Here is a 27,189-nt window from a genome sequence, read left to right as displayed (position 1 = left end):
AACTATATCATATAAAAAAATACTCAATCCAAAAAAAAGACAGGAGAAGAAGAAAAGTGAACAGAGGATAAAGGGGACAAATAGAAATCAGAAAGCAAGATGAAAAACTTAAACCTGATAGTTTATATTAAATGTAACTACTTCAGTAAAGCAGAGATTGTAAGATTGGATAAAAAAGCAAGACCCAATAATATGCTGCTTACAGGAAATGTAAAGGCACAAATAGGTTACAAGCAAAAGAATGGGAAAATGTATATCTTGGTAACAGTAGTCAAAAGGAAGCTGGGGTGGCAATATCAATATCAGACAAAATATATTTCAGAGCAAAGAACATTACCGGGGTAAAGGAAAAAGAAGGTAATTTCATAATGGTAAGTAGGTCCATACATCAAGAGGACAAAACAGTCCTAAGTGCTTATATGCCTAACAACACAGCTTCAAAACACAGAACTGATAGAAGCACAGGAAGAATGAACAAAAGCACAATTATTGTCAGAGATTTTAATACCCCCACTCAAACACACAAGCAAAAGTTCCTCAAGGACATAGTAGTCTGGAGCAGCACTATCAACCAACCTAATTGGATTGGTATTTATATAGTCTCTCCATATCAATATAATATACATTATTTTCAAATTCACACAGAACATTTACCAAGATAGACTACTGAGCCATAAAATAAATCTCAGTAAAATTTAGAAGGATTACAGTATGATCTATGATCATAATGGAATTAAATTATAAATCAGTAACAGAAGGATCTATGGAAATTCCCCAGATGTTTGAACACTGAATAACATAGTATTACACATGGATCAGGGAAGAAATTAAAAGAGAAATTTGAAAGCATTTTGAAATGAATTAAAATGGAAAAATGTGAGAATTTGTGGAATGCTGCTAAACAGTATTTTATTTAGTGCTATAAATAGGACTAAACATCTATATTAGGAAAAAAGTAAACTCACAAATCAGTCATCTCAGCCACCACCTTGAAAACAAAAGCAGAAAAAGAAGAGCAAATTAAAACTAAAAGAAGGAGAAGAAAGGAAGTAAAAAAGTTCAAAGTAGAAATTGCTGAAAGAAAAAAAGAGAAAAATCAAAATGAAATAAAATACTACATGCATTTGAGAAAATCAATAAAATTAAGCCTATAGCCAGACTAATCAGAGGAAAAGAAGAGAAGACATGTATTACCAGTGTCAGGAGTAAGAGAAACGACATCATTTCAGAGTCTACAGCTATTAAAAGGATAATATTAAATATTATTAACAACTTTATGCCTGTAAGTCTGACAACGTAGATGAAATGGACAAATTTCTTGAAAGACACAAAATACCAACATTCACTCAATAAGAAACAAACTTGAATAACCATACCTAAGATACTGAATTTTTACTTAAAAGCTTACCCATAAAGAACAAAATCAATATGGGAAACCAAAAGCCAACATTGTTCTAAATGGTGAAAAACTGAAAGAATTCCCTCTTAGAACAGGAACAAGACAAGGGTGTCCACTCTCACCGTTGTTATTCAACATAGTTTTGGAAGTTTTAGTCACAGCAATCAGAGAAGAAAATGAAATAAAAGCAATCCAAATTGGAAAAGAAGTAAAATTGTCACTCTTTGCAGATGACATGATATTATACATAGAAAACCCTAAAGACTCTACCAGAAAACTGCTAGCACTAATTGATGAATTTAGTAAAGTAGCAGGATACAAAATTAATACACAGAAATCTCTTGCATTCCTATACACTAACAACGGAAGAGCAGAAGGAGAAATTGAGGAAACTCTCCCAGTTACCATTGCAACAAAAAGAATAAAATACCTAGGAATAAACCTGCCTAAGGAGGCAAAAGATCTGTATGCAGAAAATTTTAAGATACTGATGAAAGAAATCAAAGACGACACAGATGGAGGGACATACCATGTTCTTGGATTGGAAGAATCAACATTGTGAAAATGACTGTACTACCCAAAGCAATTTACAGATTCAGTGCAATCCCTATCAAATTACCAATGGCATTTTTCACAGAACTAGAGCAAGAAATCTTACGATTTGTATGGAAACGCAAAAGACCCCGAATAGCCAAAGCAATCTTGAGAAGGAAAAATGGAGTTGGTGGAATCAGGCTTCCTGACTTCAAACTATACTACAAGGCCATAGTGATCAAGACAGTATGGTACTGGCACAAAAATAGAAAGGAAGATCAATGGAACAGAATAGAGAACTCAGAAGTAAGCCCAAACACATATGGGCACCTTATCTTTGACAAAGCAGGCAAGAATATACAGTGGAAAAAAGACAGCCTCTTCAATAAGTGGTGCTGGGAAAATTGGACAGCAACATGTCAAAGAATGAAATTAGAACACTTCCTAACACCATACACAAAAATAAACTCCAAATGGATTAAAGACCTAAATGTAAGGCCAGACACTATAAAATTCCTAGAGGAAAACATAGGCAGAACACTCTATGACATCCATCAAAGCAAGATCCTTTTTGACCCACCTCCTAGAATCATGGAAATAAAATCAAGAATAAACAAACAGGACCTCATGAAACTTCAAAGCTTTGGCACAGCGAAAGAAACCATAAACAAGACTAAAAGGCAACCCTCAGAATGGGAAAAAATATTTGCCTATGAAACAACAGACACAATATACAAGCAGCTCCTGCAGCTTAATACCAAAAAAGCAAATAACCCCATCCACAAATGGGCAGAAGACCTAAATAGACATTTCTTCACAGAAGACATACAGATGGCCAACAAACACATGAAAAGATGCTCATCACTAATCATCAGAGAAATGCAAGTCAAAGCCACAATGAGGTATCACCTCACACCAATCAGAATGGCCATCATCACAAAATCTGGAAACAACAAATGTTGGAGGGGGTGTGGAGAAAAGGGAACTCTCCTGCACTGTTGGTGGGACTGTAAGTTGGTACAGCCACTGTGGAAAACAGTTTGGAGGTTCCTTAAAAAACTAAAAATAGAACTACCATATGATCTAGTAATCCCACTACTGGGCATAAACCCAGAGAAGACCATAATCCCCAAAGAAACATGTACCATAATATTTATTGCAGCACTATTTACAATAGCCAGGACATGGAAGCAACCTAAATGCCCGTCAAGAGATGAATGGATAAAGAAGATGTGACATATATATACAATGGAATATTATTCAGCTATAAAAAGGAATGAGATGGAGCTATATGTAATGAGGTGGATATACCTAAAAACTGTCATACAGAGTGAAGTAAGCCAGAAAGAGAAAGACAAATATTGTAGGCTAACTCATATATATGGAATCTAAAAATGGTACTGATGAACTCAGTGACAGGACAAGAATAAGGATGCAGATGCAGAGAATGGACTGGAGAGCTCGAGGTTTGGGGCGTGCGGGGGGTGAAGGGGAAGCTGAGATGAAGTGAGAGAGTAGCACAGACATATGTATTCTACCAACTGTAAAATAGATAGCCAGTGGGAAGTTGCTGTATAACAAAGGGAGATCAACTTGAGGATGGATGATGCCTTAGAGGACTGGGACGGGGAGGGTGGGGGGTGTTGAGGGAGGGAGGGAATACAGGGATATGTGTATAAACACCGATGATTGACCTTGGTATACCTCAAAAACTGGTACAAGAGTGTAAAGCAATTATATTCCAATAAAAAAAAAAAAACAAAATCAGTGCTCAGATGGCTTTCTGGTGAATTCTACTAAACATTCAAGGAAAAGAGTTGTGCTAATTTTGCATGAACTCTTTTAGAAAATTGATGAGGAGGAAACACTTCCCTACTAGTTCTTTGAGGCTAGCATTAACTTGTTAGCAAAATGGTTTCTCTTGTTAGAGAAAGTCATTACAGGAAAAGAAAACTACAGACCAATATCCCTCATGTGAGCATTTTAAACAAAATTTTAGCAAATTGTATTCAACAGTATATAAAAAGAGACCAAGTTGGCTTTATCCCAAGATTTCAAAGTTGGTTCAATGTTTAAAAATCAATGTAATTCATCATATTAACATTAAAACTGAAAAGCCATATGATCAACTCAATACATGAGGAAAATGCATTTGCCAAAATCCCAAATCTATTTCTGATAAAAACTTCATCAAGGTAGAAATAGAATACAACTTCCTCAACTGAAAAGATATATACAAAAAAACCTAGAAAAGATAAATACTTAATGATGAAAGACTGAAAGCTTTCCCCTTCACCACAGAAACAAGACAGGATGTTTGTTCTTATCGTGTCTTTTCAGCATTGTACAAGATTTTCTAGCCAGTGCAAACAGGCAAGAAAAAGAAATAAAAGGCATCCATATTAGAAAGTAAAGGTGTCTTTATTCCCAGATAACATTATTGTCTTTGTAGAAAATAAAATAGATTATAGAAAAAGCTTCTAGAACTAACAAGTAAGCTTAACAAGGTTGCAAATACAAGATCAGTATGCAAATGTCAATTCTTTTTCTATATTAGCAGAAAATAATTGGAAATTGAAATTAAAAAATTTTATTTTCAGTAGCATCAAAAAATGAAAAATACTTAGAAGTCTGACAAAAGAGGTGAAAGATCGTTACACCAGGCAAAAGTAAAGGATACTTAAGAAAGTTGAGAGGTGTACTGTATTTATGGGTTAGACAACTAAACATTGTTAATATAATACCATTGGTCATCAGATATTGTTGTTAAATAATTCTGTGAAACTATTTCATAGACTTAATCCCCTATAAAAATCCTAGCAGACTTTTTTTTGTGTGTGTGGTTGATATTGACAAACTGATTCTAAAATTTTAATGGAATTTCAAAAGGCCTAAAATAGGCAAAACAATTTTGAAAAGAAGAACAAAATTGGTGGACTAATACTATTGATTTTAAAACTTATTATAAAGCCAGCGTAATTAGTATAGTATGGTGTCACTGCAAAGATAGACAGAGAAAGATAGAACAGAATAGAGAATCTAAAAATAGACTTGAGGAACTGATTTTTAACACAAGTGCAAAGGCAATTTAGTGGAGAGACTAGTCTTTTCAACAAATGGTGCTGAAACAATCGGACATCCATATGCAAAACAAAACTAAACAAACAAACAAATGACTTTGTTGTGCCTCACACCATATGAAAAATTAATTCAAGATAGACCATAGACCTAAATGTAAAACCTAAATCTATCAAACTTCTGGGAGAAAATATGGAAGAAAACCTTTGTAACCTTGAGGTAAGCAAAGATGTCTTAGATATGACACCAACAACATGATCCATAATAGGAAAAAATTGAGAAGCTGGACTTTATCAAAATTAAAACTTCTCCTTGAGTAGCACTGTAGGAGACTGAAAGGACAAGCTAGAGTCTGAGAAACTATGTTTGCAAACTATATCTGATAAAAGTCTTATATCCAGAATATGTGAAGAACTCTGAAAATGCAAAAATAAGAAAACAAACAACCCAGTAAAAACACGGGCAGAAGATCTGATCATACACACCAAAGAAGAAGATGCATGGATGGCAAGTAAGCACTTGAAAAACTGAACAACATAACTAGTCATTAGGGAAATGCAAATGATCACAATAAAGTACTACTACACACTGATTATAGTGGCTAATATTAGACTGACCATGGCAAATGTTGGTGAAGATGTGGAGAAACTGGAACTCTCATACACTGCTAGTAGGAATGTGAAATGGTAAAAGCACCTTGGAAAATAGTATTTTTGTTTCTTCAAAAGTTAAACATTAGCTATACTGTATGATCCAGCCATTCTGCTCATAGGAGTGGAATTTACCTGAGAGGAATGGAAGCATATGTCTATACAAAACTTGTATACAAATGTTCCACACAACTTTATTTGGAATAGTCTAAAAATGCAAACAACCCAAATGTCTATCAGTAGGCAGAAGGATAAACATACTATATTCGTCCAATGGAATATTACTCAGCAATAAAAATAATGAACTATGGATACATATTACTATAACTCTCAAAATAATTATGCTGAGTGAAAAATGTCATGCAAAAATAGAGTATGTACTATATGATTGCATTTATCTGAAATTCTAGGAAATTCAATCTAATGTAGAATGATAGAAGTAAAACCAGTGGTTGGTTGCCTGAATTCATAGGTGGGGGTAGAATGGGGCAGGGCAAGAGAGGAGGATTACAGAAATGTATAAGGCAATATTTGAGGGTGAATATGTTCACTAGCTTGATTGTGGTGATGGTTTTGCAGATGTATACATATGTCAGAAATTATGAAACTGTACACTTGAAATAAATGCAGTTTATTATATATCAATTATGACTCAATAAAAGTGTAAAAAAGAAAACCAACCAGGAGAGATTATTTCATCTTTAGTGTATTCATGAAGAAATTGATGTTTAGAGGTAATCTTGCTTAATGTCACATGGGAAAAAAAAAATCTAGCTTATGTGCTTTATGTATTTTAATTGAATCCTTGTAACAATTCACAAGGATATCTTTTCCTTGTCCAATTTTAGAAAAAATAAGAATTTATGTGACTTGCCCATGGTCACTTAATTTGTGGTTAAGCCAGGATCTGTACCCGTATCTCGGTGCTTCCAGAGCTCGTGTCTTCTTTCTGCTGTGCATCTTGACATTTTGAGCTCTAGACATGATCTCTAAGTCCTTATATTTTAAAAAGAAAGAAAAAATCACCACTAAGACTTGAGAATTTCACTTCTAAAGAAACGCCTTTGGCTTTAGGCAGAGAAGCATGTCTGAATCCTCCCCAATCCATGATGAATGTTTAGTGTCCAAGGCACTCTATTTGATATTCCTGATATTGTGAGCAATTTCCCACAGCCTAACTACACCTCCAGTCTTTCCTTGTCATTCAGCAATGCATTTTAGAAGTGGGTCAGTGAGAGTGAAGCCTTGTTCATTTAACTTTTTAAAAGCATCTAATGTATAAACTTCACTAACTAAAAGTAATAGCTAAGATTTGTTGAATGCCAGACACTCTCTGAACCCTTTATGTATATTGTCCTACTTATCCTCAAAATGCCTAAGAGGTATTAATATTATCTTTTTTTTTTAAATGAGGAAACTCAGAAATTCCCTGGAAGTCCAGTGTTCAGGACTCTGTGCTTTCACTGCTGAGCGACCGGGTTCAATCCCTGGCCTGAGAACTAAGATCTAAGATCCAGCAACCCTTGAGGCACACCAAAAAAAAAAAAAGAGGAAACTGAAGTTTAAGGACGTTAAGTCACTGCCTCAAGGTCATGTAGCAAATCAGTGGAGAAGCCTGGGATAAGAATTAGTTGAATTCCAGAATGTGCTTATCATCTATGCTAAATTGCCTTCCAGTATTTTAACTCTTAGTTCAGCTATTTCCTCTAAGTGATTTGAAACATCCATGACAATAGATCATGGCAACCCTTGGTGTTTTGATCTCTCTGACTGAGAGGACTCTGGATGGCTTACAAACCCCAACAGTCCTCCAGTGGGGCTCCGCAAACCTGGCAACATACTGCAGGCTCCTTAGGAGGAGATCCGGAACACCAGTTTGATTAAGAAGAACTAGCTCAGCCAGGGGAGGTGGAACACCAGTGGCTCCTTTGGGATCACTGATTTTATCAGTGTTAGGATGGATTTGGAGAGCAGAGCAGATGAACATTGCCTCTGTAAAAGCTTAGAAAGTGATATCAATACCTTTCCTGTCTTCTGTGCACTCATCTGAAGTGAACAAATCCAGTTCCTCAAACTGGAGAAAGGTGAGGAGAGCTGGACTGCCTCTCTCAGAAAGACAGAATGCCCAGCTTCAGCTCCCTGCTGCTTCCGGAACTGAACTCAATTTCTAGAACATTAAAAAAAATCCCACCACAATTAATAATTAATATGTGGTCAACACATATTGAAAGTATAAGAAAACAATGCCAGAGATTTTTTTAGAACATTAAGGCTTAATTACCAGATATATGAGGGGAAGCAGTCTTTTTCAGATTTGTGTTTCATTTTCTTTTCAGCAGTGGGACCCATTTTCAAACTAGATTGCATACATTTTAAAATGGATAAAATCTTTTTATTAATACAGATTGATTTTATGTTTATACCATTCATTTGTACACTTATACAGTCAATCAGTGTGGCCACCTTGATGAACATAAATGTTTGAAATTGGACATTATGGTGGTGCTCCCAGGCTCACCTTTACTTTAGCATCTTAGGAAACTAGAAGCAAATCTTGGTGGGATTTTGGCAGTATCAATGCAGAATGTCTTGTGAGATAATTTGGAAACTACAGGTATCGACCAAAAGGGCTGAATGATCCTAATGGGGGAGCAATTCCTGTGACTGGAAAATGCAGAAAAAACTCCAGGTGGAGCTGGTATCGGAATGAGTCTTGGAGGTGGGGAAGGGATTGTTGGTGAAAGGTATGGCTATGGAGTGGGGGTCCACATGGACTGTCTGCCTCCTCTGTACCCTCCTGCATATTTGGCACCTGATATAGGTGGGTTCTGGCACTTGGTACTGATTGAGCAAGAATCAGTCTACTGTTCATGTGAGAACTTCTTCTCTGCAGTATCTTAGCCCCTTCAGGCCAGGATCTGTGACTTATTCATCTTGGCCCTGTGCCGTCTTCTGTACTTTGACAGTTGCTCAGTACCTTCTTATTTAATGAATAGGGTCCCAGGTAAGGGAGAGGGTCACAAAGTATGAATCAAGAGTTCATTTCCCCCCAGTTTCAGGAGGATTATTAAGTCAGGCCCAAGACTCCCATCTTCCCTTGGCTAGCAAACAGTTTCTCGGAACTGTGCTGTGAATTCAGGGGGCTCATTTGGGACTCTGAGTCTCATTTAGGAGCACCCTAGAAAATGAGCAGCACATAGGCATGAACCACCTGCCTGTGAAGGCACCCCAAAGTGGACATTTTGATCAGATGAAGTGCTAATCTCTTTATTGCAGGTTTCTTTATAATCATCCCAGAACCTCCCATAGGCACTTTGCTCTTAACTCTTCAAGTCACTACCATATCTCATCTCATTCTCCAAATGCGTACACCCAGATCCTCCCTAGGTGCCAGATACTGGACGAGGTGCTTCAGGGGCATCCCAAAATTGGGGTGTGGTGGGGACACAGGCAACAGGAAGGAACCAAGACAGTTCAGCATCATCAGTTTAAGTACAGTCGGGAACCTGACAAGGCACAGAGTGATTAATTGCCAGGTGAATTATGCCGGCAGTTGATGCTCTGGGGGTTCCAGAGAGGAAGGCAAAAGTTGTTCCACGTAGCAGTTCCACGTAGGGGAATTAATGCTGGTACAGTAAGTTGGAGCCAATTATGGAGGATCCTGACTGGAGGCTTGGGAGATAGGACCTTATCCGGTTGGCTTAGGAGACTTTTACCCCAGCCTTGGTGAATCCCTCTCAAGGCTGTGCCAGTTGCCTTGGCCTCCAAGGCCTAGCCAGGGCAGAATCCCTCACCCACTTATCATATTCTTGCTAAGAGCGCATCCATCCGTGTCCTCGATCCTGCTGGTTCTCTGCGGAGTCTGCCCTTCAGCCTCCTGCTTCTCATCCTCACAGTCACCGGCCTCCCTGACTGCCCCCACCTCAGGCTGGGGCAGTGAGCTCTCTGGTCACTGTGCACATGAGCCCCGCAGAGGCAGGGGCACTCTCAGTGTCACGGCCCCACAGTGCTAAGCACAGACCTTTGAACTAACAGCAGTTGTGTGGATATTTCCTGAGGAACCCCCTTCTCCTTCCATTGACTCCCTTTAAAGAGCACCACCTCTTTAGCTGACCTGGCCTGTGGTGCTTGTAGCTGCGGGCTTTGTGTTCCTGCCTTACTCGTGTCTATTTGGATCGGAGCCTTCACTCCCTCCCTCCCTGCTCCCTCTGATGCTCAGCTTCACTGGTTGTGTCTTGGCTGCTGTTTATCTTCCAGCCCCGGCTGCCAGGCCATTGGTTGTAAGCGGGACTCCAACAGATTTGCAGAATTGTACTTTTGTTCCCTGGTTTGAATCGTTGCTGGGTTACAATTGCTTTTTAAACCCCAGTCCTTCAGGCAGGATGGATGAGATTTTGGCTCCTCGCTTCCAGGCTGGCTGTACTAATCAAAATACCTGCAGAAGAGGGGCCTTGGCACTTGTTGTCCTAGATAAGGCTGTTGTTTTAGCTGGTCTGCACCTGTGTGGCCATCCTTGGAGTTATAACATTGACATCTTTCTGTATTTGCTGGTAAGTAGCCACTGTTCCGAGTCCTTCTTGGGCTTCCCTGCCACCCTGCTTGCCCTGGCCTGTCTTCTGGGATCTCCTAAATCGCTCCCAATCCAGCAACTGAAGGGTTAATGCTCAGCACAGCAGAGCCCTCCTGCAGGCTTCACTTCTGAATGGCTAGTCCAGGGCCACACAGGTTGTTCAGTATTTTCAATCTCACTCTTGCTTCCCAGACAAGGAAAGCCCAACCTGCCTTCTTCCATGGAGATAGGAGGAGCATTTCTTTAGAAGAAGCAGCTTCCATTCTGGGTGAAATGGGAGTTATCATTTAGTAAGCACTCAGTCTTTACTAGGTTCTGTGCTAAGCACTTCCTCTGAAATACTTTATTTAATTCTCACAAAAGCCTTTGGGAGGCCCCTAATAATGTTATACATATTTTGTGCTTGAGAGAAAAAGGATCATAGAGGTTGCGAACTTGCCAGGACTGGTACATGGCAGAACTGGGATTTGAACCCGTGTCTGTCAGGCTGCCAAGCCCATGCACTGCGCTTTGAACAGTGGTCCTCATTTCAGTCCACTAGACTCAGAGTGGACCTCAAGGAGGCTTCAGTCACATCAGTCCTCCTTGTTGACTGCTTTGATTCTGGTGGGTGTACCCGGGCTTGGTGAAACACTCCGGGTCACCTCTCACCAGGGTTTGGCAGAGTCCCTCTGATTGTCACCTGAGTGATATGGTTCCGTCTCTTTGGCCAGCCTACCTGTGATGGAGTCTTTAAGATAACATCCAGTGAGTTCTGCCTTCTTGTGTTTACACCCCTTTGCAGTGTGACTTGCTGTCTCAGCCGTCACGAGTTGGAGCTTGCTTCTCCACCCCTTGACTCTGAACTGACCCTGTGGCTTGCTTTGACTGAGAGGAATGGAGTAGAAGTGATGCTCTGGAATTTTGCAATCGGGACCTTAATAGGCCTTGTAGCTTCTGTTTTTGCTTTCAAAACCCAACCACCATGTCAAGAAATCCAGGCCATCTCACTCCAGAGAGCCCATTTGGAGAGGGAGGTCACCTGGAAGGGAGCTGAGGCACCCCAGCCCACTGTCAGCACCAAACTCGCAGACGTGTGGATGAGGCTTTCTTGGATTCTTATTGCCAGCGGAGTCATCCCAGCTGACTTCGTGTGGAGCAAACATAAGCCATCCACACTGAGTCCAGCCAACCCACGTTGCAAGCCTCAGCATGGCTGTTGTTTCATACCACTGAGTCTCGCGGTGGTGTGTGATACAGCAGTAGATAAGTGATACAGTATATAAAGGGAGAGGAAAATTCTATTAAAGTCAGGCCTTAAAAAGATAATTTATAATTGTTCATAACTCTTTATAAGTATAGGTTGACTTTACAGCAATTCCACTCTTCATTCTTAGCTGAGAATTAAGCAATTTATTACACAGAAAGATGTAATAAACACCAAGGAAGTCAGAGAAGACCTTCATCTATGGAAATTATGAAAACAAACCATTTGGTACCCAACATCTCCTCAAAGTCAGCAACTAAACCAGAATAAAGGTTGTCCTTGAGAAAATCTACAAATGATTTTCTTTACTTAGACATTTCCTTGAAAATTACCTGATTTGTTACTCTCTTAATGCAGTTGCAAGATGAAAAGATGAATGTTAGAACCTACAGAGTAAGGTGCACACACCTCCCTACTGTCTTCCTTGCCACAGGCGCTTGGACACGTCATGGACCATCATATGTGTGTACTTCATACCTCCATACACCTTTAATTCAGCTCAGCAAGTGTTTATCGAACACATACTTTAAGTAAAGTTAGAATCATATCTGTATAAGCAGAGAGGGAGTCTGAATGAATCAGATCTATGCAAATTCCCAAAAGACTTCCCAAAGATGTATTGAATCTCCACCTTCTTCAGCATTACTAAACAGTTCTAATATTTTCTGACCCTAGCTTCTGGAGTACCAGTATTTAGTAGAATCTCCATAAATATTTGTTGAATAAATGAATTATTAAATGACTAGAGAAGTTGAAAAAAGGGGGCCTGAATGAAGGAGAATGAGAAGAATAATCCAGGAGCAGAATAGTCTAAAAGAAGAATAATCTAAAAGCAGAATCATCTATCTCTGGGTGATGGGAGTTGGCCGAGCCTTCCTCAGCCAGGAAAGTTGTTCTCTCCTGAAAGACCTTCCATATCTTAGGAATTTCAAACACTAGGCTGGAGGGAAGCTGAGCTCAGATGGTTATAGCAGCATGTGAAAATTAAGCTTGTTTTTAGTCATGCTTAATTCAGTGTGTGGGGTACAGTCCTGGCTGTAGGAAATGGCAGTCCTGACCTCTGCCCTGGACAGACCGTCCTTGTGGTTGAAGTCCCAACCATAGACAGCCATTTCTAGGGGAGAAAATTAGAGGAATACGGAAGTGGGCAGTGAGCATCTGAAAGTTCCTAGGACTGTTCCATGGGATAAAGAATTGAAGAGTCATTTATTTAGTTTTTAGAAAAGACTCGTGGTAGATTTGAGGATTATCTTCAGTATTTGAACTGCTTCCATGTGGAAAGGGTTCACTTTGCTCTGCATAAGCTCAGAGGGCAGAGGGAGGACCAAAAACCAGAAGTTACATCTCTATAGGACACATAAATATAGTACTAAGTGGGGGAGGAACAGCAGAATCTGAGGCAGACTCTGTTCTGGAGAGATGTACTTCTTTTAGCTGTTTTATGGCCCAAAGAAGTATGGCCTTACAGTAGGATCAAAGGATAAAGATGTCTGAGGGGAGACTTGAGGGTGGCGTGGAAGACATCCTTACCAAGGGTATTAATAGCAGAGCCAGACAGCCGTCCTTAGAATCCCAGCTTGACAGCTTACTCTCTTAGGCCAGTGACTTAGCCTCTCCTTGACTCTGTTTCCTTGTCTGTAAATGGGAATAATAGTAGAACCTACCACAGTGGGTTGTTTGAGAACTAAATGAGTTACTATTCGCAGTCACTTAGAGCAGTGCCTGTACGTGGTGAGCACTATAGGCGTGCCAGCTGTTATTCTTGTCATTTCTACAAGAGAGACAGGAAGCATTAGCCTGTTAGCCAGGCTACCTTCTCTCCTTTCACAAGGGCGTGATGTTTTACAAAGCTCTTTCACATGTATCAACTAATTTGGTTCTCACAGTAACCATATGCTATAGGTACACTTGATATTATTATCCACAGAAGATGAAAAAACAGGGTCAGGGTCATAAGTGACCTAGCAAGTGAGGAAAGAGAGACCTGGCTCAAGCCTTTTGTCTAAGTCTAGAGGTCATTCTCTTGCACCAAATTGCCTCCTTCCTAATTTCCACTTTGGCAATACAGCTGGACAGCAATAGCTTTAGGATGAATCTGAATAAATGACTCAGTCACCACCACACTCCAGCCAGACTCTGAGGAACAGTGCACCTGTGATTTACGTTGTAATATTTTCCCTTTAAAAGTAAATAGTTAACTTATAAAGGAAGCTACCTCCTGGCGCACACATTTTCCTTTTGCTATAAAATTTTCATGCCACGTATTTCAGCTACGTTGATTGAAAGTCAAATTATGAGCCTCAGGGCAAAGGCAACATGAGGTTTCCAAGAGCCTTCCTGAAATTATTACTAGTTTCCCCATATTAACTTCCATGAATTTATCTCGGTATGAGGGCTGATAATACAAAACATGAAATGATAAATATGTCCCCTGGTTTCTCACTTGCAGATCTAATGAGGTCAGAGCCACAGATGCCAGGAAAGATGGTCATTTTCTGTAACTTCCCATGTTCCCCATCTCACTATGCCTGGACTGATAAGCCTTTGAACTTGGTGGCTATTCTGTGGGGAAACAGAGCCCCTCTATTTTCTAGTGAAAAAACTAGGAGTTATCGTCTAAAAGAGTTCACCTTCTCGTTTTTAAGATACAGTTAAGTGAGATGATGTATGTAAAACATCTAACAGTGTCTGTAAAACATCTACTAAGCAGGTATAGCTGCTTAGTAAATGCAGAAAGAAAAAAAAAAAAGTCCTGCAGAAGAGTCAAGATGACCCATCCTGTTGGCTTAACCATTCCACTGCAGGGAGCTTTGCTCCTTCTGCATCACTTTTCCACACTCTAGTTGATAGTCCAGTATGTTGTTTACTTCTTGAAATTCCAAACACTGTGAACAGAAATAGTCATATTATTAATTCAACTAAAATTTATTGAGCACATGGTAAGTATTAGTGAAATAATTGAAATAATTACTTTCAGAGAGCTCATTCTGGTGAACAATCACACAAATTAAGAAGAGTGAGATCACAAAATCTGGAAACAAATGTTGGAGAGGGTGTGGAGAAAAGGGAACTCTCCTGCACTGTTGGTGGGAATGGAAGCTGGTACAGCCACTATGGAAAACAGTTTGGAGGTTCCTTAAAAAACTACAAATAGAACTACCATATGATCCAGTAATCCCACTAGTGGGTATATACCCAAAGAAAACCATAATCCCAAAAGAAACATGTACCATAATGTTCTTTGCAGCACTATTTACAATAGCCAGGACATGGAAGCAACCTAAATGCCCATCAACAAATGAATGGATAAAGAAGATGTAGCATATATATACAATGGAATATTACTCAGCTATAAAAAGGGATGAGATGGAGCTATATGTAATGAGGTGGATAGACCTAGAGTCTGTCATACAGAGTGAAGTAAGTCAGAAAGAGAAGGACAAATATTGTATGCTGGCTCATATATACAGAATCTAAAAATGGTACCGATGAACTCAGTGACAAGAACAAGGATGCAGATGCAGAGAATGGACTGGAAAACTCGAGGTTTGGGAGGGGGTGGGGAGTGAAGGGGAAGCTGAGATGAAGTGAGAGAGTAGCACAGACATATATATACTACCAACTGTAAAATAGATAGCCAGTGGGGAGTTGTATAACAAAGGGAGTTCAACTCGAGGATGGAAGATGCCTTAGAGGACTGGGACGGGGAGGGTGGGGGGGAGTCGAGGGAGGGAGGGAATACGGGGATATGTGTATAAAAACAGATGATTGAACTTGGTGTACCCCCCCAAAAATAAAAAAAAAAAAAAAAAGGGGGGAGTGAGATACTGTTTCCTTGTATTTACTACAGTGTTTGGCTAGTTTTTTGTTTTTTTTTTTTTTGTCCCGTGGCACATTTCCTATTCAGATTAGAGCTTGAGGCATTCTTTGCCTCAGGATAGGATTTTTTTTTTTTTTTTTTTTGGTCCTATGGCGCATTCCCTATTCAAATTAGACCTTCAGGCATTCTTTGCCTCAGGGAAGGGTTATTACAGCAGAATACAGAAAGATAGGAGTCAAGTCTTGGCTTTTGAGTTTCAAAATTTGTTTGAAAACTCAAGGCACAGACCATAGTTTCAAAGGAAAAATTTGGGGTTTCCAAAAGCTTAGGAATTTGGGGTTGCAAAAATCTATATGAGGAGGTTGGTAACTTGGGAAGTTACAAACCAACATGAAATGAACAGATACCAGTTTTTGAATGCCAGCTCTGTTCCAGCCTTGTGCTAATTTCTTTGTGTGCATTAAATCACTCAACCATTGTAGCAGCTCTTTTAGGTAGGGTTTATTATTATCTCTATTTTATACATGAAGAACTGAGGTTCAGAGAAGCTAAGCAAAGGAACTTGTTTGAGGTCACGCAGTCAGCACATGGCCTCACTGGAATCAGAACTCAACTTTATCTGGTTTCAAAGCCTTTGTTCTTTTTTTTTTTTTTTTTAATTTTTTTTATTTTAATGTCTTTGCTTTTCACAAAGCTGCATTTCATAGATGTGGTGGTTGCAAGCTTCTTTTACAGTCTCCTGATCTATATGGTTTCCTTTATTCTTTTTTTTAATTAATTAATTTTATTTATTTATTGGCTGTGTTGGGTCTTTGTTGCTGCACATGGGCTTTCTTTAGTTGCTGAGAGCGGGGGCTACTCTTCATTGTGGTGCGAGGGCTCATTGTAGTGGCTTCTCTTGTTGTGGAGCACAGGCTCTAGGTGCGTGGGCTTCAGTAGTTGTGGCACACGGGCTCAATAGTTGTGGCTCACGGGCTCTAGGGCACAGACTCAATAGTTGTGGCGCACGGGCTTAGTTGCTCCGTGGCATGTGGAATCTTCCCAGGGTAGGGCTCAAACCGTCGTCCCCTGCATTGGCAGGCGGATTCTTAACCACTGCACCACCTAGGAAGTCCAAAGCCTTTGTTCTTAACCGTAAGCCACCCAACCTTGGGCATACCTCCAGGAGAGTAAGCAAGGAGTTGGAGTGGGAGAGGAGGAGGCAATAGTGGTTCTGTCTTCTGAGAAACTGCTTGTGAAGACTTATTCCCATTCCTCGTAGACTCCTCCTCGTTCTGGAGGAATGATCTGGGCTCTCACAGACAGCAGTTCATGGCCACCACAGAGGGGCTGGACCATCCAGTTCTAAACATGCTGTGCAGAGGGGGCCAGCGTCAGGGATGGTCATGCTGCAGTGTGCCTCAGTACCCCCAGGAAGCCCTGGGCAGGAGCCTCTCAGTGTGTACCAGCAAAAGAAGAGCAAAGGTGTCTACAGCATAGGCCAAGGCAGTGCGGGAGAAAGCAGAGGGTGCGAGCTGTCCTAGGGACATGCCTCTCAGCTCAGGACCACAGCAAGGTGCAGGTGCCCTGATGAGGCCCATTTGGGTGATAGCCAGAATCACTTAGGAAGAGAAGCTGGCATGGCACAGAGCAGCATGGTCCTACCTGATTGCTGAGCTTGCAAAGCTGGCCTGATGTTCCCCAGGGGAAGCTTTGATACAGTTTCTCACTTTGGAACAGACTCATTTATTTAACTAAATTATCTCTGAGGTTGTTTGCTTTGGACACTCCATACTTTAGTCTGATGTGCTCTGAAGAATTCTGCGGCAGTTTCAACTTGGCCAGGAAGACATGGGTCAGGGGCAGTGGTGGGGCAGAGAAAGGAAACATGTTGCTTAGAAGTTAGATCCACAGAGTTAAGGGGAAAAATGGCCTTGTAGTCCCTCAACTTGGCCAGGTCTCCTGAAGCATCTGGAATCAGATGAGCTGGGCTCTCTGTTGCTTCACCAGTCACTGGCTGTGGGGGCCTTGGGCAAGTAACTTCCTGTTTCTGGGTCTCCGTTTCACATTAATTATGTTTTAGGGTTATTGTGAGGAGTATATGAGATGATGTAAGTCGTTCAGAATTGCTCCCTGTTCAGTCAGCTCCCATTTCCATGTGTGGTAACCACTGCATTCGTAGTTATATTTACTATTCCTGTTGCTGGTCTGTGGGCACAGCTGTGGCTGTAGGTTGGGGAATCACCTTGTCCTCTGTCCTGCCTGAGCCTCTCTGAGTTGTCCCCAGAGTCCAATGTTGTGCTTCTTCCCTGGGGAAGGAGGACTGGCCAGAGGAGGGCAGGCTCCAGGGAGCTAAGGTTTTCTTGAGTCACTAGGCACTGAAGATGGGAGTGCTCCCCAGGGAGGCAGTCTTCTGAGCAGCTCGCAGGGATGCTGGAGGGGAGCAGGCTGTTCAGCAGGAGTGACGATGGTGCTGGCTGGCACACGGTGCTGGGCGTGTGAGCTGACTGTTAGGCCGTGGCGTCCCGCTTGAGACCCCCACCTGTCCGGTACCGGGTGGAGGCTGTCCAGCCCTATGGCTGTACCTCTCCTTGGACAAACTGTAGCTCCCAGAGGTTCTTCCAGGTCCAGCTACTTGGGAGTCCGAAGGACTTTAGTGGGGAAGCAGGTCTTGGGCAAACTCTTGGAGCGATGGTTCTCTGAAACTTGGTTTGGGGAGTCAGGATGGCTAAAGAGCCCAGAACATGGGCTTCAAAGCCAGGCAGACCTGGAGTTAACTTCTGATTTTGCCATTTATCAACTGTGTGATCTAGGTGAGTTACTTTCCTTTCAGAGCCTCAGTTTCCTTAGCTGTAAACAAGAGATAATTTTAAACTGCCTGCCTTTTGGAGAGAATAGTTGTGAGAATAGAGATTGGCATACAGTAAGTACCAATTAAATGGTACTAAAAATGATAGTCATTAAATGAATACCTATGTGTTGCTTACCATGTACCAGGCACTGTTCTAAGTATTTTGAAGATATTATCTTGTTTAATATTCTTATGAGGTAGGTAATATTATTGTCTTTGTTTGCCAGATGTAGAAAGGTGAGGCACTGAGAGGTGAAATAACTTGTTCAAGATCCACAAATAGTCAGTGGATTCAAACTTAGGCAGTCTGGCTCCTATCAGTCTATGCAGCCTCACGGCTATAATGATATTCCATAAAGGACAGTGACAAAGGGCCTTGAAGGTATAAATATGAACTACAATGCAAAAGCCCTCTCCCCCAAACAATATGTTGCTAGCACTCAGTGCAGTGAGGTTCTGTTCCTTTAAGGACAGAATTAATCCACATTTCTAGTGACCAAATAGATGATCCCCTGTAGACCTGGCTACCCCTTACCCCTGACTCCCCTCTAAGAAGATTTTTTTAAGAAGTGGTTCAGAAAATGAAGGACCATGAGCTTGGTTTGTGCATTTCACTTTGTTTTCAACCTCATTTGCTTGTGGGTTGGATGGATGCAGCCTTAAAGCTTCACCCCCACCCCCCTACACACACACACACACACACACACACACACACACACACACACACACACACACACACACACACACACACAGAGTTCCTCTGGGTCTGCAACAGTGAGGAAGCCTCAGTCGGTACGACAAAGCCTGATTTAATTCCAGTGACCACGTTTCTGCTTTGTTCCTGAACTAAGTGCCCCCTCTGTGGCTGCACACCTCCCTATACACACATTACCCTCATCACAGCCCTTTTGAGTAGTGGGAAGTGATCTGCTTATGTCAGTGAAATGACGTAGAGAATTTCTTGCAAGGATAGCAGTCACATGAGAAAACAACTGCTCTGCTCCTTTCTGGGCCGAGAGGAAGACTGCAACTATGGAGTCATTGGGTCTCTGGGCTTCTTGGAACGACCAGGAGGAGGCTTCATCCAAGCAGCCACTTCTGGTTGGGAAATAGTGTTACATGGTTAGGGAAAGGAGAAGGAAGAAGATCCCTGTAACTAGGATGCCAGGGGAACCTCAGGGAGGAAGCTGAGTGCGAGGATGGCCCCAGAGGCTCAGGCACACTGAGGTTTAGAGATTTGGAGATGAGAGAAAGGGAGTTTAAAAAAGAAGAGAAATGTGGGTGATGAACTGGATCTCTTGTGATATTCTTTGTGAGAGATATGGATAGAAATTAGAATTGTGTTTTAATTAATTTTAGTTGTTGGACTTATTTCTTTGAATTCACCACTATCAAAAAGGGCCATATGGTGGGCCCAGGACTTATTTTGGTTACATGTTTGTTTTTCCCTTAAGCTGTGAAATTCTTGAGGACAGGAGCTGTGTCTTACCCTTCTCCATATTTTTAGCACCTAGGAGCTCAGCACGAGTAGGTGCACTTTGAGTAGGTTGACCTAGGGTGACCAACTCGTTGTGGTTCATCTGGCACCCTCCTGCATTTCATGCAAAAAGCCCCGTGTTCTGAAGTCCTGGTGAGTCCCAGGCAAACTGGAATGGTTGACACCCTAGGCTGAATCAATAAAAACTGAACCCTAATACTGATTTGCTTTCTTGCCCTTGGCTATCAAGAACTTGAGAGAGGAAGTGGAATGCCTAATGGAAATTCAGTCCCACCTCTGGTCAGACCCTCTGTTAGGGAGTCTCTCGGTGGCTGTATCAGGGGAATGCTGTCTTTGTCCTGCATGATTCACTCTCATTGGGTGTTAAGTGTACAGTGAGCTCAGCCCAGCAGCCAGGCCCAGCCTGACGGGTCTCTTTTAAGGCCCTTGCTGTGTTTACCACAAACCCCAGCAGCTGGTGAGTGCTCCTCACTGCTTCCTCAGCTATGGACTAGAGGTCTACAAAGGTGCTGCTTCTGCTCTGAAAAAAACTGGCTCCACCTCAGAGTAGCACAGACAACTTCTTTTTGGTATCAGAGTATTAAGGAAAGAGGATTATTGAATGTCCACCAATCCCAGAATCTCACAGAATTTTTATTTTATTTTTATTTTTTTATTTTCTCGAACTCACTGTGCTTCTCTCTCCTCTGGGCCTTGGAATATGCTATTTCCTTTGCCTGGCTTTTATCCTTTTCTTCACCTGCTGAATAGCGCCTCAGTGTGACTCCCTCCAGCAGCTCTCCCTAACTCCCTCTTCCATTAAGATCAGCCCTCCTACCACATGCTCCCCAGAATCCTGGGTTTATCAGTTTGTGGCCTGTGCTCTCCCCTGTACTGTGTGTCCCTGAGGACCTGGGCTATGTCAGAGGTGCTCTTCTCCAAGCCTAATCAGCCAAAAGGGTAGTAAAGGGAGCCCAAAGGGCAATTTTGGAACATGTCACCTCTCAGAAATCTGTTGAATCACCTGCAAATGAGTTTGCCAAAGATGATTATGATTTGAAAGGAAGCCTTGGCTGAGCAGGTGCTACAAATGGATCATGGAGATGTGAAAAGAGAATAGCCAGTTTATTAGAGGGAGCTTAGAGTCCAGAAATCTGATTACTAGCAGCTCTGAGATTAAAAGCTCCGCTCACATCTGTCTTTGGCTGGTCCACTATTATTCTTTCATTTTCTGGAGATGGAAGAAGCAAGTGTTTCTTATGGGGTCTGTGCTTATTACATAAACATAAAAGGTGTTTGTACATTTTTCCTTCTCTAGGGACAATCTAGAAAGGTGTCATGCAGTTCACCAGCTGCCCAGCCAATTCCTAGAGGATAGAAAACTATCACATAGAAGGTCTTCATGCAGGAAAGAGCACCGCAGAAAGAGCCAGAAGCCTGGGTCTTAGACCTGGCTCTGTACCACCCCATCTATGACCCTGGGTAATCGTCTTTCTTTTGTGTTAATAACATTCATTGTGTGTGCTAGTCAGCTCATAGTTTATCTCATTTGTTATAAAAAATAAAATGTTTTGGGAAGTAAATCCATACCCCCACCCCTGCCACTTTATAGATGATGAACGTGTGATTAAGTGACTCTCTAATCAGGGTTTGTACCCATTGTTATACAAGTAGTATGAGACGTTAGGTTCAAACCCAAGTCCCTTTGACTCTATAGCTGAGCCCTTAGCCATGACACAGTATTTTTTTGGTCTCTTTATCTGTTAAATGAGGTCTCTTCTCAGATACCTGAGGACAAACAGGCCATCCATATTTTTAGCCATACTCACATATGGAAGCACTGTCAGAAAAGAAAATACCATACAGGTGCCTTTTGACTTGGATGTTTCATAGAAAAAGTCTTAAGATAACATCTTTATTTCTTCTTCTAGGCACACCAAACATTTAATTTTTGTACATGTCATTACTCTGCCTGATGGAAATAGGAGTCAGCTATGTATTTCTGTAATGTCTTAATGAAGTCACTGGAAAAGGCACTTTGCAAATGGAAAGGCAATGTGGGTGGGGAAATAGAGTGAAATTCTTCAAAGATGATGAAAGATGACTCCCCTCCCCAAAAAGGACTGGTCTTTTGGATGAAAAAACTACTCCTCCAGTGTTCACTGGGGATTCCCAAGCCTGTATCAATGCCAAGAGTGTTCCCAGGAGCACACGTTTTTGATGGTATTTGAAATACCTAAAAGAATTACTCTCACTCTCAAAGCCCAGTAGAGTGTGATGATTCAAGCAGGGAAGATGGAGTCTGATAGAAAGGGGTTCAGATTTCAGGTTCTGTGTGTTGATAGGAATCGGCCCTGTCCTTCTAGGCCGAGGGTAATTAACATTGCTGCACCCCAAACCCTTTATCATCTGGTGAAGCCCATGAACCTCTTTTTTTTTTTTTTCTTTTCTTTCCTTTTTTTTTTTTTTTTTTTTTGGCCACGTCCCTTGGCTTATGGGATTTTAGTTCCCCAACCAAGGATTGAACCTGGGCCCTTAGCAGTGAGAGCTCAGAGTGCTAACCAGTGGACCCCCAAGGATTTCTCCCTGGAACTTCTTTTCAGATTTTGATTTTTAAATGGTTAAAATAAAAAACATAAGATTTCATAGGAAACCAATTATATTGGCTGTGAAAAAATATAAAATAGTAAATTTTAATATAGTAATATATATGCTTCTTTATTAATGCTTTAAATAGTGAGATCTAGTGGTGGACCTAATAGCCACTAATTTTTCCATGGGATGCATTCTTGAAATATATCAACTGTAATGTGATATAAAGATGCCTGTGCCTTCTATAGGTAAATATGTTAACAGTAATATCAATTCTTCTGTGATAGTTACCTATGCTGACAATTGAAAGACATGTTAAGTTTCAGTAAGAAGTTAGTGAAAATGGTGATGTAATTATTTTCTCTCATTCAGGTTCATGGGCCCTCTGAATTCTATTCACAGGAACCTTTGGTCCTCTGTTCCATAGGGGCTAAAAGGCTATAAGCTACGTTTTCCAGCGAGGATCTCCTTTATGTTCTTCCAGTGGGAGAATGTTTGGGGCTTCGGCGCAGGCAGGGAGAAATGGGCTTCTTCATCTGGCCCTGGTGGCAGTGGCATCAGCCAGCGGCTGAGGAGGTCTGTACTGGCAGCTCAAGGGGTGAGGGCCTTGGATGGGAAAAGGACAGGCTCTCAGGTGGGGCAGTTACTCCCTATGGTTTATCTTTGGATCACAGTGCGAACCCCCTTTTGCTCCTCCTGCCCTCCCAACAGGGTTGTAATTTAATTCTCTATGTTTAATCCCTCTACTTAAAATGTCTAGAGGGGCTTCTGCTTTTAGATTGAGGTATGATTCAAAAAAAAAAATGCCAACTCTACCTCTTACCCGTTCTGGTCTTCTGGCAGACCATTCCATGCCTCCTCATCATGATCCCTAGCTCAGAGGTTTGTTATGAAAACCCAGAGGTGCACGTGGAAAGATGTCTTCCAGTATTAGCCAGGAACCTTTGACCTGATTAGCAGTATATATGTTAGGATGACATTTCAGGGAAAGTGGATTCATTGCCTGTAATTGATGTGGAAATCAGATCTGCCTTGAAGTATCCCTTGAACATAATTAAGTAGGATCCTGTATTTGTTTATAAGGACAGTTTTAAAAATTAATGAAAAATAACATTAGAAAAAACAGTGAAAACTGTTATCACTGCTGTTATTCAGTTGCTTTTGTTAATCTCCAGTGTGGCCCCTCGGGCAGTTAGGCTGTAATGTCCATGATCAGTCTAGGCAAGCTAAAACTCTCGCAAGATTATATGTAATAATGATTGTAATTCCAAGCCACCTTAGACTTGTGGATGATCTCCTTCTCTCATTTTAAGTGAAGTAACAAAAACAAATAACAGTATTAACCAGCACAGGCAAATTGCCTTCATCAGACCCAGAAAAGAGAACATTTTGTCAGACTACTAGAAACCTACGAAGTGTCTAAACTGAATTATTTGGATAACTTTACAGATTTCCAAAATTTTTTTGTGGGCTAAAGATCTGTCAGAAAAATAGTAAATTCTTGATGGTTATAGTACCCACCATGAACTGAAGTGAAGCAGTAAGAGAATCCCTGGAGACGTAAAAATTACAGTTAATGCATGCTGGTCCTAGCTGAGATAGATGAAGAGACCTGAAGGAGAAACATTGGTTCTCCATTCAGAAACACTGTCTAGAATGTTTGACTTATTAAAAAGGAAAGAAAAAGGCAGAGGAGAGCTGTAAAAGGGTGCATAGGCAGTGTTCATATGATCAGAATAGAGGAAGCTTTACACAACAAACTTGGAATATTCTAACCCCACTGATAAAACCTTCACTATGTAATGGAGATGGGGGTATCGTGCATCTTGGCTGATGCCAGTCAGCTTTGGATTCATCCTAATGTGCAGACCCTCTGCTCACCAAGTAACGCTATGCTTATGATGTGGCTTTCCCGGTCAATTTACTTACAGAGACAGAATGAGATGATAAAAGTAACATCAGCAATGATAGCTAATATTTTTTGAGTGCTTCCTGTGTGCCAGGAATTGTTCTAATGTGTGATTTTATATTAAATAATATCTTCACAATAACGTGATGAGGAAGACTTTATTAATATCTACATCTTACAGGTGATGAAACAAAACTGAAGTCCCACAGCTAGATCCTAGAGTTTGCTGACGGTTCAGACAAATGTGTTCCAATTGTTTTTTTCTTTCATCCACCTGTTTGTTTTCAGGTTTTGATCTCAAATTATTTTATTCTTTTTCATGCTTTAGCATGTGTGGAAACACTAAATCACCAAATTTAAGTGATGAAAGCTGATTTTGCTTTCTTGAGATACAGATTACATTTCCAGTTGGCTGCTTCAGAAATCCATTTAGTCAGTGGAATTGGTGAGCAGAAGCCCATACAGCCTATATTTTGAAATTGCCTTATCTGTAATTTCAAAAGCAAATCCAACAGGCTTATTTTTGTCTCTAATTAAGGTTTGCTTTTATCCACTTCACATGACCTCCTCTAGCCATGTCTTACTTTAGATGATGTCACCTCTTTTATAGGATAGCCTTCCATCTCGGTAGCCCAGGACCTGGTTTCTGTCACGCTGCAGAGGCTTAACTTTGCATCCAGACAGTGTTCTCAATGCAGCCCTATTATGAGAACAGGCTTAAGCCTGGTGGTTCCAAGGATGGGCAGATCTTTAACAGCAGCTCCTACCTGGTGTCCTGGATTCCTGAAGATGCACTTAACTGTCAGCTGTTCACTCAGGGGCAGGCAGAGCTGGGGAATTTAATGGAGCAAGGATGAGGAATGATGGCACCCACAACCAAAGCTATTTGCTATGGGCTATTTGTGAAATAGCTAGAAAGCTCAACTTGATTTTCTTGTCCATTTCCAAAGGTTAGAAATTTTTCCAAGGCAATATTAAGACCTGGTAAGCATGCTACAGACAGGCAAAGGATAATGTCCTGGTTCCACAGCGGTAGATCTGTCACAAGTAATGAAACCTGTCCCTAATCCTTCTGAAAAGACTGGAGTGGTTTAACACCCAGACGAGGGAGTGTGACACAGCAATGGAACAAGAGGAGCAAAGGGATGAGAGAGAAAATACCACGTGCAGCCCCCTAAGTGTCCTAAAGAAAGCTCAGTCTGTCTTATCATAGTAGTGGTCCTGTGGTAAAAACCCCTGAATTCCCAAGAGGGTTTCTAAGTCCACTTACATTAAAGCACCTTCTAGTCAGTGGAATGCCATGGCCACCAAATAACCCAGAGAGACCTTCCAGGTTCGTAATTCTAGGATTTTATCCCTGCATAAATGTTTCAAATAATTTGCCCACATAGGGCAAGGTGCACACTCCTGAGAATTGGACTCAGTTTTCAGACAGTCAAGTCTTTTGTCTCTGTCACCTCTCTGACATGTTTTTAATGTCAGTATGCATTTCATTGCTTGGAAAATTCTCATCTTGTAGTTCAGACACCAAGAACAAAGCAATGGAATGTTTTCTTTGAGTGGTGCTGTAGCTGCACAAGTCATTTTGCAGCAGCATATACTCGTCAGACAAGTACACCAAACCTTTGGATATTTTGTTGTTTTTCTTTTACTCTTCATTAGTTTGTTTGCTTTTTAGCTAAATGTAACTAACAACAAAGGTTAGTCTGAAAATACCCATTAGCTTAGATCTTGGAAGCAATGGGCACCTGGCAAGGAGAGACACTGGGAAGGGAGAGGTAGAGGCCAGTTTTCAATTAAGGAGGCAGGGTGGAGAATAATTAAGGAAAACAAGTAAGGTAGCCCATTTGCAGTATCTTGCAGTTGTTGATGTGGGCATGGCCTCTTTCTGCTAATTAAGGCCATGGGTGCTATGTTAGTTATCCAGACTAACAGCTTAAAGCAACGAATGCTGATTACCTCACAGCTTTCGTGGGTTAGGAATTCAGGAGCAATTTAGCTGGGTGCTTCTGGCATGGTATCTTTCGGATCAAGCTGTCAGCCAGGGCTGCAGTCACTGAGACTTGACTGGGGCTGGAGGTTCCTCTTCCAGGCTCATTCACGAGGCTGTTGGCCAGAAACTGCCATGGCATCCTCTCCATCAGGATGTGGGTAGCATGGCTTCGCTCACTAATCTAATCTCCTAGGTGGCAGCCATCACTTCTGCTGTTTTCTCTTTGTGAGAAGCCAGTCATTAACTCCAGCCCATACTCAGGAGGAAGGAAGGTGAGCTTTACCTCTCGAAAGCAGCAGTAACAGAACGTTCGTGGACCTCTTTTTAAGGCCAAGACGCTGCCAGTGCTTAAACTGTAAAAATGTGACGAGTAAATACTTCGTAGGCTCCAAATGAGGAAAAGGACAGACAAGCCAGGAGGGGAGAGAAACGGTCCTGACTGGCATGGGAAGAGTCAGAGGGATCGTCAGAGGTCTGATGAGAGGAAAAGTCCCAAAGCAAAAAAAAGTTGAGATCAGAAAAGACAGAGGACGGCTGCAATGGAGATTCACTGTGTAGAGCGGAGGGCCGCAGGTCCTCGGCGAGTCTAAGCGCTAAAGACGGCCAGCAGCATGAGCAGGGTGGGGTGGTGGAGGAGCAGGCCCGGCGCACACGCGGGCCGGTGTGAGGAGAGGCTGTGCGTTCAGGGAGCTGCCGCAGAGGGGCAAGGGCTCCGGAGGCACAGCTTGCCTGGGCCACTTGCCTGCTCTGAGGCCTGGGGAAATGATTAATTTGCCGTTTTTATCAGACAAATATGATTGAATATTGTCAGTTTCAGTGGTTGACCTGACTATTTTACCTCTGTGAACTTTGATTTTTTCAATTTTAAGATGCAGATGATAATATGTACCCTGAAGTATTGATAGTGAGATTAGAAGTCATGTGTGTCAAAGGCCCAGCTCCATGCCTGGCAGGAGGCGGGCACTCAATAAATGGCAGCCGCTTTCGCTATGAAGTTACTCTCGGTGGGGGGTGGGGGGATGGCTGAAAGGTATTCACCGGAAGGAACTCAGGACCATTTAGCTTAGAAGACGAAGGATCAGGTTCATTCC

This window comes from Hippopotamus amphibius, chromosome 1, assembly GCF_030028045.1.
Source record: "Hippopotamus amphibius kiboko isolate mHipAmp2 chromosome 1, mHipAmp2.hap2, whole genome shotgun sequence".
NCBI lineage: Eukaryota > Metazoa > Chordata > Mammalia > Artiodactyla > Hippopotamidae > Hippopotamus > Hippopotamus amphibius.
Note: the sequence above shows the minus strand (reverse complement) of the source record.